This window comes from Convolutriloba macropyga, chromosome 13 (assembly GCF_964194025.1).
Source record: "Convolutriloba macropyga chromosome 13, txConMacr16.3, whole genome shotgun sequence".
Taxonomy (NCBI): domain Eukaryota; kingdom Metazoa; phylum Xenacoelomorpha; order Acoela; family Convolutidae; genus Convolutriloba; species Convolutriloba macropyga.
In genome coordinates, this window is record NC_134480.1 from 17,172,486 (window position 1) to 17,186,808 (window position 14,323).

A 14,323-nucleotide genomic window follows, 5' to 3' on the forward strand; every position below is an offset into this window, starting at 1 on the left:
GCGCATGAGAACAATCTCTGGTCTTTAATCTCACGCTTCCGACCAAAAACTCTCTAAGCGTCGTCGGAAAACGCTTCGTAACCGCCGCGCGTTCGAGGAGGCGGAACTTATTGAAACCTTTGCGTTGTTGTTGGAGTCCACTCACTCACTGGCAGTGTAATTTAGTTTACTCAAGAAGTTCGGGTTACTTTGTGGTTGTTTCCATTCAGTAGCGCTCTAATAGAAATTTGCTCTCCTGATTTTCGAGATTTTAATTAAAAGGTTCAATCTTAACGTTTGCGGCCTTTGCCGTGTCTTCCATCTTTTCCCCTTATATCTATTGAACGATGTAGTATGTTGTCATATGTGATGAAGTATGTTTTTTAATGTTGTGGTTTATTGTTGATGCTAGTGTGCGGGTTCGTTGTTTTGGTCTTGTAGCTTATTGATTCACGTGTTACGGCTGAATTCTCTCGACTTTTTCAACTTTACTTTTTTACTGGCTCCCCTGTTGTAATAAATTTTGCTGCTGTATGTTTGTATGTAACTGTATGATTATTAGTTGGTCTGTTCTTGTGGTCTTCCAGGTTGTTACTTAGTTTATTCTGGAGTTACGGCTAGATTGATTCTTGACTTTTTCAGCTGCCATAGTCTACAAGTTCACTTTTATACTCTATTTCACTTTTGTTGTAGTTTCTTTAATTTTGTTAGTATGCTGATTGTTGCCTAGGTTTGGGTATTGCTAGGGCGTGGCTTAAGTTTATTCTGGAGTTACGGCTAGTAATTTTCTTTCTGCTTCATCCTTTTAATATAATACTGCATTGCCGTAATTTAGTTTGTTGTTGGTATGTTAAACTCATGTTTTGGGATCCAGTTTTGCACTAGCTTCTCTCCTCCTTCCTATGATGTGACTTAAATTTGTTCTGGAGCTACGGCTAGTTTGTTTGGTTGAATTTATTGCTGTGGCCTGCTAGCATAGTACTTCCCGCCTCCACGATCGCTGCTTTGTCCTTTCGCGCCCCGTCTCTCCCGCCTTCCCGTTACGTTGCGCGCTACTCGCTCGAAGTTCCCGTTCAGTGCGTCCGCTTTTCATCCCGAGTTGTGCGCCCGGCGGCCAACTCTTCCGCGCCGTCCGCCGCGCTTTTCGCCCCGTCGTGCTTAGTTCGCCCTGCGTTTTCATCCCGCCGCTTCTTTCCTGTCTCGTTGTGCGCAGTGCGCCCCGCGTTTTCCACCCGTCCGTTCCGTCTTGCATCTGCATCGTGCGTCATCCGTTCAGCATTTCTCCCGCCCGCCACGCGTTTTAGTTTGTTGTTGATATGTTAAACTCATGTTTTGGGATCCAGTTTTGCAGTAGCTTCTCTCCTCCTTCCTATGATGTGACTTAAAATTGTTCTGGAGCTACGGCTAGTTTGTTTGGTTGAGTTTGTTGCTGTGGCCTGCTAGCATAGTACTTCCCGCCTCCACGATTGCTGCTTTGTCCTTTCCCGCCCCGTCTCTCCCGCCTCCCGTTACGTTGCGCGCTACTCGCTCGACGTTCCCGTTCAGTGCGTCCGCTTTTCACGCCGAGTTGTGCGCCCGCCGCCCAACTCTTCCGCGCCGTCCGCCGCGCTTTTCGCCGCGTCGTGCGTAGTTCGCCCTGCGTTTCCATCCCGCCGCTTCTTTCCTGTCTCGTTGTGCGCAGTGCGCCCCGCGTTTTCCACCCGTCCGTTCCGTCTTGCATCCGCGTCGTGCGTCATCCGTTCGGCATTTCTCCCGCCCGCCACGCGTTGTCGTTTGTTGTTGGTATTTTAAACTCATGTTTTGGGATCCAGTTTTGCAGTAGCTTCTCTCCTCCTTCCTATGATGCGACTTAAAATTGTTCTGGAGCGACGGCTAGTTTGTTTGGTTGAGTTTGTTGCTGTGGCCCGCTAGCATAGTACTTCCCGCCTCCACGATCGCTGCTTTGTCCTTTCCCGCCCCGTCTCTCCCGCCTCCCGTTACGTTGCGCGCTACTCGCTCGACGTTCCCGTTCAGTGCGTCCGCTTTTCACGCTGAGTTGTGCGCCCGCCGCCCAACTCTTCCGCGCCGTCCGCCGCGCTTTTCGCCCCGTCGTGCGTAGTTCGCCCTGCGTTTCCATCCCGCCGTTTCCTGTCTCGTTGTGCGCAGTGCGCCCCGCGTTTTCCACCCGTCCGTTGCGTGTTGCATCCGCGTCGTGCGTCATCCGTTCGGCATTTCTCCCGCCCGCCACGCGTTGTAGTTTGTTGTTGGTATGTTAAACTCATGTTTTGGGATCCAGTTTTGCAGTAGCTTCTCTCCTCCTTCCTGTGATGCGACTTAAAATTGTTCTGGAGCTACGGCTAGTTTGTTTGGTTGAGTTTGTTGCTGTGGCCTGCTAGCATAGTACTTCCCGCCTCCACGATCGCTGCTTTGTCCTTTCCCGCCCCGTCTCTCTCGCCTTCCCGTTACGTTGCGCGCTACTCGCTCGACGTTCCCGTTCAGTGCGTCCGCTTTTCACGCCGAGTTGTGCGCCCGCCGCAGAACTCTTCCGCGCCGTCCGCCGCGCTTTTCGCCTCGTCGTGCGTAGTTCGCCCTGCGTTTCCATCCCGCCGCTTCTTTCCTGTCTCGTTGTGCGCAGTGCGCCCCGCGTTTTCCACCCGTCCGTTCCGTCTTTCATCCGCGTCATCCGTTCGGCATTTCTCCCGCCCGCACACGCGTTGTAGTTTGTTGTTGGTATGTTAAACTCATGTTTCGGGATCCAGTTTTGCAGTAGCTTCTCTCCTCCTCCTTCCTATGATGTGACTTTAAATTGTTCTGGAGCTACGGCTAGTTTGTTTGGTTGAGTTTGTTGCTGTGGCCCGCTAGCATAGTACTTCCAGCCTCCACGATCGCTGCTTTGTCCTTTCCCGCCCCGTCTCTCCCGCCTTCCCGGTTACGTTGCGCGCTACTCGCTCGACGTTCCCGTTCAGTGCGTCTGCTTTTCACGCCGATTTGTGCGCCCGCCGCCCAACTCTTCCGCGCCGTCCGCCGCGCTTTTTGCCCCGTCGTGCGTAGTTCGCCCTGCGTTTCCATCCCGCCGCTTCTTTCCTGTCTCGTTGTGCGCAGTGCTCCCCGCGTTTTCCACACGTCCGTTCCGTCTTGCATCCGCGTCGTGCGTCATCCGTTCGGCATTTCTCCCGCCCGCCACGCGTTGTGTTTTCGTGCGCTTAGCGCTTTGTTTCGCCGGGTACTTCCCTACTCGACGAACACCATTGCTCTTTGACAGTTTGCTTGGCTCAGCGTCGTGTATGTGAGTGTTCTTGTAGGAGTATTAATTTAATTTTGGTTCCTGTTTTGATATGAAGCTTTACAGGAAAAATTCAAGAAATCTTATGCTAGGAGGGCAAAATTAGAGGCTGAGCTTAGTAGCATCTATTGTGACATCAAGAATTCTATTGATAAACCGGACAGGAAAGTTAAGATCGATTGTCTGATTGTAAAATCCAAGAATGCATTCACTATTGTAATTGAGAAGAATGAGGTACTCTTTGATCTTGCGCATAAGACAAGATCCGGACGCAGCCTGTAAAAACCTGGAGCAGTGGTTAAAGATTGTGACTTAGAAATATGACGGAACATTGGCTGCTGCTCGAGGTTACATTGATTGGGTCGAAGACAAAGACAGAGGAGCAATATACATCTCACCATTTGAAATCAGAATCGCATATGACTTCCTCAAGATCTAACCAGCGTCAACGTTTATTAGAAATATCAAAACTTAAACGGAAGAACTTGAAAAGCAACACGAGGCAGAGTTGAGCATTGCGAGGCAGTGCCTTGAAATATGCAATTTAGAGAATTGGAAATTCAGCATCTTCAGGAGGAACATCGTAAGAAGGTAGCTGCTGCAGCCCTTGAAGAAATTGAGTTGACGACGAAGTCTTCAGCTGACGGTTCCGATACAGGTAAACTGAGCGAGCTGTTTACTGAAAGAGACACGGTAAAAAGCAAGACACTTGTTCAAGATTGGTCATTTCATCACCGGGCGGTAACATTGCCGATGTTGCAAATGAACAGAGTTTGGACTTTTCTGGTTCCATCGCGCAATCAAACCAAGCCACTGCTATTCGCGCTTCTTCAGCTCAAACTCTGAACTCGCATCCTTTACATCTCAATAGACATGGTTAAGTTGAGGCTAACATCAACCTCACAGCCAATAGGCCGGAAGAGACAGGTAATAGGAATCTTTTAATCCATAATGCACCTCTTGAAACTAGCGTCATTCAAGACTAGAAACAGCCTCAATAATTACCTCCATCTCCTCCAATAAACTTTGTTATGCTGGCACAATTAAGCGCCCCGAACACAGCCCGGCAGCTGTCTCAAGCTACCATGCGTTTCGATGGTCTGTTGTTGGACGACCCACTAGTCCGCAGTTCAAGCATGCCGGGTCAGTTGAATCTGGTCAGCCCTCCTTGTTCACTATTAAACGCACTGACTAACGATCCACTAATTCTTAATCAGTCAGAAGCACACATAAATGCACCCGCCATTGCATTCCCGTCCCTACCTCCAGAGCCCCTCAGCTCCAGTTAATCCCAACCGCTTTTTATTTTGCTCACGCACCACCATTCCCAGGTCTCCCCTTAAATGTCAATGAACCCATGACAAACAATGCCAATCAGTTACCGCCCTCTCCGGCCACACAGAAGATTTCTCTTCCTCTAAATGTTTTTTACTACATGTAAATTATCTACCAACCCCACTGCACAAGTTCATGCCCATAAGTCCTGCCCCTCAACCAATGCATCTCTCCCTCTGCCATATCCAAACGTCTGGCTGTTTCCAGCATCCGTCCCAGCTAATTCGTACCACTTATTGGTACATCCGTAAGCTTAAACAACGTACCACTGTCCCCATTCAGCAACCCTCATGTCCCTACATCATTGCGCTCCTGCGCTCAAGTACAAGCAGCAGTGAGGTCACAAACTCATGTAACATCGACTTCATGCAACCTAATACATTTAGTTCTTCCACTGGTACCGCCCCAACTTTTGCCAATCCAATTGTTCCTCCATTGTACAGAGCTACCGTTCCGAACCCGTTGTTTTGGAGTGGACCACCGCAACCCACACCTTTGGCTCCTTCTTTGGACTCCGGGTATTTGATAAAACTATTGGCAGACGCAATCACTAAAAAAAATAATGCACTACCCGATTGGAAGCTCACAAAACAATGGTGACCCCTTGCAGTGGCATCAATAGTTTGGACAATTTAAAATCGCCATTGATTCAAAGGCACTGACTGATGATGTCAAGCTGATTTACTTAAAAACTCTATTAACTGGAAAAGCAAAGGACGCTATCAATGAGTTTGCATACTGCGGAATAATGTAAAAAGATGCACTTAGGACACTTGAACGCAAATTTAGCCAGCTAGAGGCAGTTGTCAGTGCACATTTAGACAAACTCAACTTTTTTCTACCACTAAAGAAGCACAATAGCAAAAACATTATTAACTGTTCAGGGTGCATTTCAAGTCTTGTCGGGGTCTTTAAATCACTCTCGTACGATTCGGATTTAAAGAGTGCTGCGCTTCTCAAATCTACCGTACAGAAGCTAACACCAAATATGAAGGAGTCATAGTCAATCGTCACTGTCAAAAAGCATTGGGTGAAACCTAATATTCTGGATCTTAACGACTGGTTAAATGAGAAGGCCGAAGCGCACGAGTTAATGAAGAAAACAGCAATTAAAACCATGACTGAGGCTGCCATGAACACAGTAACCAAGGCAAAAGTTGCATCAAAGGCATATGCCGCAAATACGCAACAGAAGAGTCACCAGAGGTTACAAAGTTGGTCAACATTATCCCATGCTGCATTTTATGCTAAGTCAGTCATTGGCTGTGGGAGTGTCGTGTATTTCAGGAAAAGGCTCCCACGCAGCGAGCCAAGGTGGCTGAAGCAAAGTTCTATTATGGCTCGCTGTAACTTTTCGGTGTACAATAGTCTTGCAGCTAGACTCGGTGTGCAAGGTACCGCATTAAAATGAACGTCAAGGGTATAAATAAAGAAACTTATTGACACAAAAGTGGTCCAGTTAACTGTAACACCTAAAAATCAATACTTCGAAGCATTTACTGTGCGTCCCTATATGAGGGAAACCTTAAACGTAGGTTCCGACATCATTATTGTTAAGTCCATGCAAGAATATTACCGGCATCTTGCCGTCCTAGATCCAGTAGGATTTAGCTATGGAGACATTGAGATGATACTTGGACAGGATATCTACCATGCCATTTGCCCGTTAGTGTTTTTCAGCTGACAAAATATGCTCAACATTCGCTGTTTGCTTGCCCATAGGTTGGTTTCTAAATGGCCCATTCCCGTCGAGTTCAAGTTTACTTTCGAAGTGTTTCAAAGCCAATAATGAACAGAATTATGAACTGACCTGTCAAGTTAAGGCATGGTATGATATGGAATCGTACTGCGCGTACAAACAGGTTGGCCCAAGATCCGCAGCAGATGCTCGCACGCATGAAATATTTGAAACAACGACTTTTCATCATAACGGCCAAAAGTACGATGTCGGTATGTTGTGCATGTCGATAACATCCAGCTCCTGAACAACTGCTTTGTGTCGCCCACATTTCCTGACGCCCACATGGACTAGCAGCGGTCGGTTAAAAAGTGGTACCTACAACATCATCTCGTTATCAACCCGAACAAACCGTAGGGTACTAGATAGTTCATCAAAGTTCCACGATTCTTCTTTGAACAAGTCTTTTCTCACCGGCCCCGACTTGCTTCAGAACTTTATCCTTGTACTACGAAGGTTTCGTCAACATCAATTTGACGTGTCCGGAGATACCGAGGGGATGTTCCTCCAGTTTGTCCCCGACTGTGACCAGTCATCACTGCGTTTTTTGTGGCAGGAGGGCCCCCACAACAAAGGTTGTATTGTATCAATACACGCACTTTATTTTTTGGGCTAAACACTCGCCCACTTGTGCAAACTATGCATTGAAGCAACAAAAGCCGTCCTAGAAAACTTCTACTTTGACGATTGCCTAGATTCGGTCGAGTCCTCTGAAAGGGCTCTTAAAAGATCGAAGGAATTGCTGCATCTTCTCCATCTAGGTGGGTTCAAGCCTACTAAGTTTTAAGCAATGTACCAAATCTGGCTGATCAAATTGATGGGTCACCGCAGTCCACCGAACCAAAAGTAATCGCGCCATCTAAGGAGGAATCTTCGCTTGTGCTTGGGTTGAAATGGGATCACATTGATACTCTAGTTATGAGTCGAGGTACCTCCAGTACAGTAACCAAGCCTTTAACACAACGCTTGGTACTGAGCCTAATGTCTAAGGTATTTGATCTCATTGGTCTAGTGCCATCATTTAACCGTTTGTGCTCGATTGTTACTAAAGGACGTGTCCGCGGGCAGCTTTGGGATGAAGAGCTACCGAAAGGCACTGTAGAAAGGTTCCTCGAATGGAGTGCAGAATTACCCAAGCTTGCGGAAATCACTATACCGAGGAGCTACTTTTCGGGAAACTCTGAACACCTGAACTCATGTTTGGCGATAGTTCGAGGGAAGTTTTCAGTTCCGTTGCATTACTCTGAGATAAGGTAACTACTTCGAATGGCCCCAAACGGAGCTTGTGTTTGTCCTAGGTAAAGCTCGTGTAGGACCTATGAAGGTGACGACAGTTCCAAAGCTGGAATTACAGGCAGCGCTACTGGCCGCTCGATTGAAAATTGATATCTGTCGATCTCTCACAGTGACAGTCAACAGGGTTTTCATGTGGAGCGACAGCACTGCTGTCTTGCAGTGGCTTGTCTCTACAACCAAGTACCCAATATTTATTGTTTGCGAGATCTTAGAACGCACTAGAGTTGACGAATGAAACCACATTGCCCCAAGTCATAACCCGGTAGACGCTGGTTTTGCAATCAATCAGCTGGATGAAGGGTCCGGAATTCCTAAGAACTAAGCAATTTCCGTTCGAACCAAGCGAGGAAGTAGTTGATAACATCAAACTCGGTATAACAACCAAAGAAATTGATAATACTCAGACTTCATTGGCCGCATCCTCAACTATGTCAACTAAGGGACCGCCACCGCAACTAATCCCCTTCGAAAATTTCAGTTCTTATGAAAAATTGCTACGAATAGCAGTATACATTCTCAGGCTGTTGCCCTCTCATAAATGCTAGCGTAATGTTGATGGCAGTATAATTGATCCCACTGGGCTTGACGAGGCCGGGCGTCATCTTTAGTATCTCGTTCAAGGAGAATCTTTTAATACCGAAAGAAAATATCTTCTGAAAACAAATCCAACAAATCCGTTGAATGGAGTAGCCGTATTGCCACTTTTCCCCCGTTCGTCGGGCCAAATGGTTTAATCCTACTAGGCCAAAGGGTTCGGCTGGCCGCATCAAACGGTCGGTCGGAGTTGATTTTGATGTAAATTATCCTATCGTTCTTGACGCACCCCATATGTTTGTGAAGATGTTTTTTCGGCATGCCCACTTAAAAAACCACCATCAAGGCATTGACTATCTGCGGGCTGAAGTACAGGAGCGTTTTTACCATCTTGGAGTTACGACCCTCACTGCGTTCAACTAAATCCAGCTGCGTCTTGTGCAGAATGTTCCGCGCTGCCAATATTCAATCTATCATGGCTGACCTCCCAGTAGAAAGACTCGCATGCCAGTCTCCTCCATTCACGAACATCTTCGGCCCATTTTACAATAGTGTGCGTAGGACTACCGAGAAGAGGTGGGGTTTCCTCTTCACAGGCTTAACTGCTCGTGACGTTTATGTTGAAGTTGTTCCGTCCATGGAAGCTAGTTCGTGCGTAGTGGGGTAGAGCGGTTTGTCTCTCGTCGGGGTACAACTGCAATCATTTGGTCAGACAATGGTAATAACTTGGTTGGCGCGGAAAAATAACTACGCAATAATATCGAAAAGTGGAATACTGTCAATAATGCAGCGGAACTTGCCCATAAAGGCCTTGAGTGGAGAATCAACCCACCCAACGCGCCAAACCAAGGTGGCATTGGGGAGAGGCTAGTACGTAGTTTTAAGCAAATGCGTTTCACCATCTTGGTACTCGCTGCCTCACTGACGAAGTTTTGAACACTACTTTTTGCCTCATGGATTACGCAATTAACGCGAGACCGTCAACTCCCGTAAGCGCCGACCCATCGAACCTAGGCGCAATAACACTTAATCGTTTTCTACTTGGTAACCACACAAACACAATTCCGTCAGTCGGTGGCGTTGACGAGTTCGATCAACGTAAACGGTACGCCCCCGCACAGTTGTACGCTAACGCTATTTGGTCTCGTTGGATTAAAGAGTACGTACCGGCGCTGAACCGAGTGGCGGACGCCTGCCGAGCAACATCTAAAGACCGGTGACTTGGCCTCGGTACTTGAAGAGACCAACCCAAGGGGTTTCTACCCTACTGCTCGGATCATTAAACTACGTTATGGTTCAGACAGCGTCCCACGCTCCGCTGTATTGCGCACGTCCACCGGATTGCTCGTCCGCCCGCTTGTGAAATTAATACCTATTCTCCTTGCATCTTCTGGGCCGGAGGGTGTTACAGAATAATTAAGTAAGCAATAAAATATATCAAATTACGCCATTTTTCTCAGCCAATCAGGTTCGTGTTTAAAATGCGTACAGAAATTGTTCCAATTTACGTATAAAGCTCGTAAAAATTTCGTTTAACATAACTTTATGTAATCCTAATTATAAAACCTATCAAATAAGACCAGATTTGGCTCTGTATTTTTGGGGTTTTTGGGATCATCGTTAAAAATTGGTGACGGGCATTGAACTGATTCGTTATCAGACAAAGTACCCGCCAATTAAGCATGAAAAATTGCCGTCTAGAAAACCACTTGTTGCTATGATCCTGCGATGACTTATACGTTGCTATCTACGACTGGAATTTTAGTTGCTTTGCTTTGGATTTGCTGTGATAACGAAGAAGGATTATATACAAAAGTGTTTTTATCACCTTTAAATGTCGCAAAAATGAGTGAAAATTACATAACAGAAATAAATCAGTTAATTCAAGTCACAGATACCCCGAAACGAAAAGTGCAATCACTGAAACGGGCCCCAGAATATGAAAAATTTTGGTTCCCAACACCTGAAACGTGCCCTGATCCAACAAATTTGTCGCCCTTGCAGAGAAAAATATTAGAACAATTTGTTAAAACTGCAAGATGTGGAGCAATTTCCCGTGGGAAAATGGGCCCTGAATAGTGAACAAAAAGCAGTAGTAGGCGAATCATTAGTTGAATTTAATTATATCTATGCAAAACACAGATTTGACGTCGGATATATTACAGATTTAAAAATAAAGTTAACTCCGGAAAGAAGTATACCAATAGAAGTATACCTATTCATCTGAGAGACGAAGTGCACGTAGAACTCGCATTAATGCCTTACTATGGACTGATAACCACGTTGTCTCAATCAAGATATAGTAGTCACCTCTTCGCACAACGAAAAAGACTTAGACTCTTAATTGACTTGAGAAAAGTAAATCTTTTGCTGAAAAACGACTATTTGAACACAATTTTTTCATCTCGAAAATGAGTAATGCAACAAACTATTTTGCCGGAAAAAAGTTGTTCACGAAACTTGACTGTTCTCAAGCATACCATTGTGTGCAAATGGCAGACGATGTATCAGTGCAACTGCTAGCATTTAACTTCGCTTCGAAAACTTATGCGTAAAAATGTCTTGCCCAGGGATTAATTAATTAAGGTACCGGATTCAGTTCCTTAATTATGCATTACTTGGACCCCTGGTTATCCTCTGGAAATTGTAACCAGTTTATGGATGATATTGGTAATGCAGTAAAAATTTTTTACAATTGGTACCATCTTACGGGAAATATTTATCTGTATACGCTAATCGGGACTGAAACTGTCACCCGAAAAATGTGAAATAGCAACTAATACAGTGAAGTTCCTCGGAATTAACATTAGTGCAGAAGGAACATCACCCGAAAAGTCCAACCAATTTCTAGATAAATTTAAAATGCCGAAAGCAACCAAAGTAAAGCGATTATTAGGCTTCACGCATTTCTTCCGTAATTACATCCCTAATTTAGGTGAGAAGCTTTTGTCATTTTACAAGTTCCTAAAGAAGGATGCAGTAATAGAAACCACAGAAGAACGTGTAAAAGCATTAGAAGTAATGAAGAAGGATTTGATGGAAGCCACAAATCTAACGTTCCGACTACCAAAACCCGGCCTACGGTATGTAATTCTTTGAGACGCTAGTTACCACGGTGTAGGTTTTGCAATGGTAGAAGACTATGTAAACAAAAATTGGAAAGAAAGAAAACAAAACATACGCGCCCGTATCTTTTGGATCGCACTGGTTTTATGCAACGCAATTAACGTTCTCTATCTACTACAAAGTGTTCCTAGCCTTGTACTATGCCCTGGTCTATTTTTCACACTAAATTTGGGGATCAAGTAAACAAGTAATTAAACTCACTGAGAACAAATGTTTTACGCAATTCTTTTAACCAAAAGTAATACATCCGTCTCTTTGGAATTGTTTAGACAGAATACTTGCCTTTATTAACATAGTCATTGCCCACATCCCTGGGTGCGCTAATTATGCAGCAGATTTCCTGTTTAGAATGGAGAATGATAAAACAGCAACAATTTCTTTGAAACTAACAGACAGAGTGCCAGTCAGAGAAATAGAAATTGACACAAGCGCAAAACCCTGACGTTGAACTAAATATTTTTGATATCGGAAGTTCTGGCGACGAAATAAATAGTGAAGTTCTTTTTTTTAAAAAAAGCTCGATTAATATGAGGAATATGAAAAAACGTCAAAGGGACCTGCCTATAACAGAAATACAGTGCTATTTTAACTGGAAACAAAGCAAGAAATAAATTCATTTCAGTATCCAAATCCTTTAGATCGAGTTTTCAGACCTCAGACATTTAATTACTTTAATTTTAGCAGAAGAGCAGCAAAAAGATTCAAATATTAGAACAGTAATTAGCTGGATTCAGAAAATTATCCAACAACCAGACTTTAAGCATGCCTCAGCAAATTTAACAAAGTACCACAAGCATTTCAACAGATTATTTCTCGGAAGGAAATATCTTATACCGGAAGTTTATTATGATGCAGGAAAAGTACTTCATAAGCGATTATTTGTACCTAAGCATTTGTGGAAAGAGACTATATAACGGCGCCATTAATCATAAACAGCAGGACATTTAGGTATTAAAGGAACAATTCAAGAATTCAGAAAGTGATTCTACTACCCAAGATTTACTGAGCATTTCATAATTTTCATCAAAGCTGGCTTACATGCCTTCAGTTGATCAGAATTCCAAAAAGCCAGATCACGCCAAAGTTACAACCAGTCATTCCACTGCAATCATACCCAGGAGGTATGCTCCAAGTTGACATAGTAGGCCCTATTAAGTCCACGCAATTTAAGTATGTTTTGAATGGAATAGATTCACAGTCCCTAATGAATAGAAAGAATAGAAAATACCTTAAGAATAGAATATACCTATTCACAGTCCCGTTGACAAACGGATACGCAGACACAGTACCTCGAGAACTAGTAAAGGTGTTCATCCAGCACAGCTACATTCCTCAAACAATACTTAGTGACTTGAGAACAAATTTACATCAGAATTAATGTCTGAATGTAATGGAAGTTAAGTTGAAACATGCCTCACTAAAGCACCCTCAAACCATCAGAGCAGTAGAACGATTACATGGACCATTAAAGCGCATTCTAAAGCTCAACATTGAGGAAAAAATGGAAAGACGGGCACAAATATGTTCCTGTAGCAACTTTTATTCATAATACTTCATATCATTCAGAGATGGGTTGTCCTCAACTTTATTCCATGGAAGAGAACCAACAAAGGCCCTCAATATTAAGGTCTCCTGAAAAGTAGTGGATGCAGTAGCAGTAAATTTAGACACTGTAAATGAACTGCAAAATGCCATGATGCAAAAATTTGGGGAAAAAAGGAAAAACTGAAAACAGCATACTTGAAGTTTAAAAGGTATTGTGGACAGAAAGCGTCAGCAAAGCCCATACCTGGAAATTTATCTGTTTACTTTTGAACCCTAATCTGCAAGAACAATCAACAGTAATTACTTCCCGAGTTCAGAAATGGCTACCGCTATATAAAGTGGAAAAAGTGTAATTACTGATTCAAATTAAATCTTCAGAAGTTATACGCAATTTGTCCAGCGTATCAGATTGAAACCAATTAAACCAAGTGAAACTTCCGAAGACCTCAAAGTTATTAACCTTGCAATGTTTAAACCTGACCAATCAAGGTGATAACACATGTAATCAGATCTTTTTGACAAACATGTCCCTGAACTAATCAAAGAACATGCAGAATCAGAAGAGAAAACAAAACCAGTGATACCAGATCAAGTCAGAGTGACTATAATTGTTCCTTTAGGTGGACCATTGGCAGAACCAGTAGCAGCTGCACCCCCGCTGTACCTGCATCACCTCCACCCACGACAAGAGTAGCATTACCAGCAGTTAGACCACCAACAGCTTCAGTACATTATCCGTTATTTGACTCCTCAAGTTCAGCTGAATCAGTCCCAAACTTGTTTAGAGGTAATAACATTTTGAATGAAAACCTAGCCTACCTGAATCTAGAATCAAAGCTACTCGCCAGCATACCAGTGGACCCTCTGATTGCAGATGAAATTCGCCAACAGCAACCAGAAGTTCTTGTAGCACTGGTATAATCCTCTTCTTCAGTTGAAACAACCTCAACCAACAGTAGTACGATTTGATATTGAATCGCCACCAGAAACATATGAGCAGCAATATGCAATGAATGAAAGAGAAAGAAGAGCTCGACCATTTAACCGAAGTGAAAACCACAGAAAAGTTCATTCAAATCACCAGGGAGTAATCCGCAACACACAAGTACATGGCTTCAAATTGGAAAAAGCACTTTCATTGTTCAAAGAAGACCGAACAAACCCTTACCGAACTGACAAAATTAGACGATCAGGCAGCCCAAAATCGCGAAATGCAAGAGCTAGATTGGAAAACCTAGCCTACCTGAATCTAGAATTAAAGCAACTCGCCAGCATACCAGTTGACCCTCTGATTGCAGATGAAAATCGCCAACAGCAACCAGAAGTTCTTGTAGCACTGGTACTATCCTCTTCTTCAGATGAAAAACCTCAACCAGCAGTAGTACGATTTGATATTGAATCGCCATCAGAACTATATGAGCAGCAATATGCAATGAATGAAAGAGAAAGAAGAGCTCGACCATTTCACCCGAAGTTAAAACCGCAGAAAAGTTCATTCAAATCACCAG

General features: G+C 44.1%; 1 protein-coding gene across 4 annotated transcripts in view; it reads left to right on the forward strand.

Annotated features, from left to right (window-relative positions):
* Positions 1–14,323, forward strand: part of LOC142351442 (DNA-directed RNA polymerases I and III subunit RPAC1-like) — a 67,172-nt gene that overhangs the window by 15,453 nt on the left and 37,396 nt on the right. The gene's annotated exons all lie outside the window — the stretch shown is intronic.